Source organism: Microchirus variegatus (assembly GCF_963457635.1).
Source record: "Microchirus variegatus genome assembly, chromosome: 10".
Classification (NCBI taxonomy): Eukaryota; Metazoa; Chordata; class Actinopteri; order Pleuronectiformes; family Soleidae; genus Microchirus; species Microchirus variegatus.
The window spans coordinates 7,139,068-7,145,410 of NC_139811.1; positions in this window are offsets into that span (position 1 = coordinate 7,139,068).

A 6,343-nucleotide genomic window follows, 5' to 3' on the forward strand; every position below is an offset into this window, starting at 1 on the left:
AATATTATTGGTACTGTTACTTATATTTCTGCAAAAATAACCTATTGCGGCCATTGCACCTTAATGTTGTTTATATTGTTACCTCTAATTTTGTAAGAGCCATTTGTGACTGTTATACCCAAATGTTGGTGGAACTGTAACTGTAACCTTTTTGCACTATACGCAAATTGTATTGTACCTGAATGTTGGTGGTTTTGTTACTTACCTTTATTGCACAAAACTAGCAGCTAAATAATTTATTTTGTATCTTTTTGTATCCGTTTACTGTACATGCAACACAAAATAGTAGTACAGTACTTCCGAAAAGCTGGCTCTCTGGAGATTTTAGTTGAATAGCCCTGCTCTATTGACTGTAGGTGTGAATGTGAGTGTCCAGGTGTACCCCCCACCTTTCACCCTGTGTCAGCTGGGATTGGCTCCAGCTGCCCCACTTTATTGTAGAAGATGAATTGTTGTTTTTCATAAGTAAGTGCATTCTGAAACTAACACCCTGAGGAGGATAGATATCTGCTTCATTTTGTACACAATGTGCCTTAATGATCATGTGATATAATAAATTATACAAGTTAACACCTACATTAATTAATTTCTGTGTGCATGTTATATGAAGACAAGTTGTTCATTTTTAATTTGCGTGAACCTAATTAATTTACGTGTTATCTAATCAAGTTGTTTGTAAGCGTTTTCTTTTTCCAGTTGCTCATGTGGTGTCCACATGTGTTGGGTGAACTCTGTCCAACAAAGACACTGATAATGGTGAGAACTGATTTGCCCGAGAGCTAAAAAGCAGAGAGATACATTAGACAATGTCTGGTTGTGAGTTACTTTGGCCCTGTTCAACTCTGGTGTTTAACATGTGACCTGGTTGAGGCGCATGTGTGTTTACATTTTGACCTGTAGTGGGCACCGGCTTTTCCAAGAACTTTAAAACATGCTGAGCCCTTCACATTTCTCTTTTTTTGTGTCATCATCACAGCTGATGAAACCGTGGAAACCTCTTCCTTCGCAAATATAACAGACAACAAAAACATATCAGGAGAAAACAACATGGTTGTTTGTTTTTGAACCTGAGTTAAGAGTATTGTGTTCACCATCACTGCATCGTACACCACCACGAGGCTTAACACTGTAGTCACAATAGCACTCAAAGAACTGACATAAAAGACGTCCATTCGTGTTTCCTCTTTGTCTAAAATGTTGGAGTCATCAGAGTCATTTTCCATTTTCTTGACCCCTCTTATGCCAAAAGGTGTGGTTCATCCCCCTGAATGCATCTCATTGTTTATAGCAAAAGCATCATATTTTAGCCCGGACTGTAAACACAAATATGACACCTCCTGTTAACATGTCATCTTTATTAATCTGCTGTATATTATAAATTCAAATGGAGGTTTGAGCAGACTTGTTTTTTCTCTGTAGGGTTGAACATTTGCTCAGTTGACTTAAAAGCCATTGTAAGACTCATATAAGAGTGTACAGACAGGTTAGTGACTCTGTACTTTGGCTGTGAAGGAACCGCTGATGTCAGCATGAGAACATGCTGATGTTTAGCTTCTGCGCTGTTTACCGTGTTCACCATCTCAGTACTCAGCTTGTTGATGTGCTAACATTCACTAATTGGCATTAAACACAGGAATGTTGTGAGGTTTGCAGGTATTTGGACAGAAGTAAAATCCTGACATGCCGACAACACTGGAGTTAATAGTTAAGTTATATCAAGCATGTGAAAAGTAGGGAAAAGTAGGGACGAAATTACTATTCTGAGAGAATATTTTTATTCCTTTCATTTTGTTTAAGATAAAAGAACACTACTCAAATGTGTCATGTATTGTCATGTTTTGATATATTTTGATGACAAGTACTTTTTATTGGGTGTATTTATTATCTCGGGTAAAAAATCCCCCGGTGTTAGTGATGGTGTTTTGAATTCGAGCGATAGTGTTCTAGGCAGTGTGCGAAATACCCATTAATAATCGGGGGGGTCCCCATCTCCCATTTGTTAAGCAATACTGTTTCACCACCCCAGGTGCCACGCTGCAGTATTGGCCATCTTCCCTGTCAGATGTGGGCTTGTGTGGGCCTTTTCCACAGCGCCATTTGCAAAGCAATTCATTAAAACATTAAAAATACACAATTAGAAATAAAATAATTGACATTTTGTCTGGTGAAAAAGACTAAGAAAGCATGCAAAGTGTATTACGTTTGTAGATTATATATGTACAACTGAAATTCCAAAAATCTTTAGGAAAAAAACATGCTTTCCAATTACACTGCAGCATGTTTAGACCCCCCTCAAATGTTGCATTTGAGGCTTTTAGGGGGGCTAAAAGTCTAACCCCCCTGTATTTCGCACATTGGTTCTAGGCTTAACAAGGCCTGCTTGCTTTAGTTTGTTTCAGTGTCAGCCTCCTGAGTTCCCCTTTTCCTTTGTGTCCCCAAAGTCTCTTGAAACACCTCTGCGCGAAACGTATTACGCCAGGCATTACAGTTTAAACTGGCCCGGTGAAAAAACACAACGCCACATAGTGTAGTAACAGTACTACAGTGTGCAGGAATGTCACTGATGAGCACTCTCGGTCCTACCCCTGCATGCCAAGAGCTCTTCAAATTGTGAAAGGCTCGTCATCAGCAAACCACCGCATATCTTCACGTCTGCTCTCTGCCTGTCAAGGATTACAAAAAAACCTCCTCTGAGCGACTGAGCCAAAGATGAGCATTAATCACACTGTCACCCTGTCAGTGTGATCCACATAGGGGCAATGGAGTAGTGTATCACATATCACACTGTATGTTGACAATGGACTCATCGGAAAGACAAACAAACTTCAAACGTCACACGGTTCATGGAGTTCAGGAATTAAAAGACTTCAGAATAAGGCTGATGCCCAGCAGCAGCAGTGGTAAGGAATGCAGATGCATGGTTTTTTATCAGCACAAAGAGACAGACAAATACCTTTTTTTTTTTTTTTTAAATCCTGTCATTCACAAGCCACATGACTTGAGTTGGCCTTTAATCATAAAAGTATATGGAATTGCTTCAGCACGGTCATATTCGCCTTTTAATGGCCAGATATCACGGGTTCTTAGATTGACATTCACCGGCTGAAAAATTCAAACAAATGCTTAAAGGCGCCATATGTAAGAATGTGGCCAAAAAACGGTCACTACATTCAAATTCAAAATACCGAGGTCTTTTAGGTTTCATTTTTCTGACGTGACTGGCAACCCGTGTGCAGCTGAGACTCTACTGACTGCAATGATTGGTAGACGGCGGTAGGTGGCGCCACATGGCAAAACATGATTTTTAAAAACGTAAACATGATTTGCAGTCTGCAAAAAAATTTTTTAATGCAAATATTTTGGCTGTACTGTTGTTGTTGGTGAGTTCAGTTTGTTATATGAATATAGATTTATTACATAATGCACCTTCAAATTTCAATGCTGATTTCTAACTGTTGACCGTCTTTAGCTTGTTGTTACACAGGCTAAGCTGTCGGCCAGGTGACACGGCTAACAGTGCCGTTTCCCTTGGGTTTCTCTCAGTGTAAACATCTCATCACAAAAGAGAAGTGATAAGACGTGACTCAGACCTCATTAAATCTGTTTGCCTTGAAATAATAATAAAAAAAAAAATATTGCTATTATTATTATTAGGTGAAGGCGGCTTCACATTTCTAAGGTTGCCAGGGCCACAGTGGCAAATATCAAGTGTATATCAGTCACTCCCAGGAATGCCACTGCGCCAACTATAATGACTCAAGCATTAACCTGGAAAGAAAAGAAAACCCTCCTGGGACAAGCCTTGTTAACCACACAGGACCTGTGACGCAAGGCTGCTAAGAACACAGCGTATTCTGTTATTCACAAACAAAATCTCTGCTCAATGTTTGACTCCAAACACAATGACCCTGAATTTGCATTCCCTGAAAATCGCGATGATGATGATGATGATGATGATGCTAGCGACTTGTGTTGCAAGCATGTGGTCTGTGAATGGATAAACATAACCTTTCAGGTGCGCTGGGATATGATTCACAACAGAAATCGAGCCATTTATTTGCATTATTAAATTAAAAACCATTAAAAAACAGACCAAACTACGACTACTATCAAAAGAGATTACATTTCTATTCTGTAGGTGAACCATGGCGATCCTCATCGGCTCATGCAGCTGCCTTATTGCTCAAAGTACAGCTACATGTTCAGCATGTTGTGTCCACAATGTGGAAGATAAAGTAAGTTTGTCTACATAGCACTTTTCACAGGCAAGTGTTTTACAGGATCATAAAAAACTTAAAACAGAGCCACACAGGATCATAACAGAACACACACACATGTAAAAAACAATATCAAGTCCAATGACAAACCTAATACAAACAAAAATGACCTGAAAACCCAAACAGCTCGATCAAAAATAAAAGTCTAGCAGCGTACATGTTTTGGCATGTGGCGCCACTTACCACCATCTACCAATCAGCTGCCGAGCAACCACGGGTTGCCAGTTACGCCAAAAAACGAAACCTTAAAGACCTTGGTATTTTGAATTTGAATGTAGTAACTGTTTTTGGCCACATTCTTACATATGGCACCTTTAACTACTTGTTTTGGATGCTATTTTTTGACCTTGTACTGATATATTTTCAATTCTGTCTCTGCGTTGTTTTAAATGTTTATATGTGACTTGGATGAAAACTTTCATCGGATGTCATTATGAAATATTGACTCTACATTTTATTTTTTGCTCCAGAGAGCAGCAAATAACATAGGCTCCAGAATTGAGCCCTGTGGGACCCCACACTAGATAGACTAAAGAGATGTCACGAAGCTTTTGATAGAAGTCTGAACACCAGAGGTGGAAAGTAAGGAAATACATTTACTCAAGTTACTGTATTGAATACTTTTTTGTGTATTTTGTATTTTTAAGTACAATTTAAAATCAGGATTTTGTATTTTACTTTTAGTTACTTTATAAATCCTATCCGTTACTGAGTAAATATAAAAATTCAGCACAATGAAGACCTACAGGGTCTACATTTCTGACCCCTTGTCATATTTCGACTACCCTCACACCCCTAGCAAAGTAACTAACTTTTACTTAAAGTACAACTACTTTTACTTCTACTTGAGTAATATTTCATCAAAGTATTGGTACTTTTACTTAAATACAATATTTTAGTACTTTTTCCACCTCTGCTGAAAACATATCTGATATATGTCCAATCAGACTGGTGCTCTCTTGAGTCGAGCTCGACCTCACATCAAGCGGTGCTATCACAGTGCAGTCACCTGATACTGTTGAGTTGGCACTGTGGTTTTAGTAGATTGAAACATTGGAAATCTGATATGAATCCACTATGACATCATGACGATTGTTCTTTCACCTTCACCGATCGACACAATTTAACCACAAGGTCGTGAAAAAATGTCAAGAATGTAGAAAATGAGCTCATCGGACATTCTACCAGCCGCAAGCAGTAGCACAGAATACCGAAAAATGCTCTCGTCAAGGATTCATTCCATTTATCTGGTGTCAACAACAAGTTGACGTGACAGTGATTCACTGCTTGCGGTCGAGATGATTCAGAGAGAAAGACAATGGTGATCTGCTGCAACCCTCAGGTGAGGCTCGCATCAAGTCAACACGGCAGCCTCGCGAGAGCCTCTCCTGACCTATTTTAGCGCGTGCACTCCATCTCATGGTCACAGGGGGGAACAGCAGGCAAGAAGCGAGAAGTTTGTGGGTTACGAGGACAGCGGGGCTCACCGGACTTCTCTCTTTGTGAATGATTGCAAAGTTAAGATACAGACTGAATGGGAAGACGATACGGATTCCTCTCCTCAGTCACCACAGTAACCAGCAGTCATATGGGCCATTTCTAGACTCCTAACCCTTTAGATCATTGGTTCTCAAAGTGCGGCCCCGGGGGCCAATGGCGGCCCGCAGAAACATTTCTGGCGGCCCGCAGTGAATTACAGTTGATAGTTTTAATCCAGGAGCTACTTGTTAAATTGGACAATAAGTGTAAACAAAAATACTGGGTATTTACCTGGTTTCTATATGGTGAATTTTAGTGTATTATTGGGTTATAAGCTGGTAATAACTACAGCCCCCAATTACTAGCTATTTACCCAGTAAATATATGGTAACAGAAATGTGTTACTTGTTATTAACCTGTAATTAGAAGGTAAGAACAATGGCCAAAATACTGTAAATTATAAAGCGTTATTATATTAATGCTTAAATTAAAAGATTATATTACTTAATGCTAGACTGTAGAACTGCAATCTGGTCATTAAAATGATCACAAATGGGATTTATTTCTGTTTTTTTCATTTGGCGGCC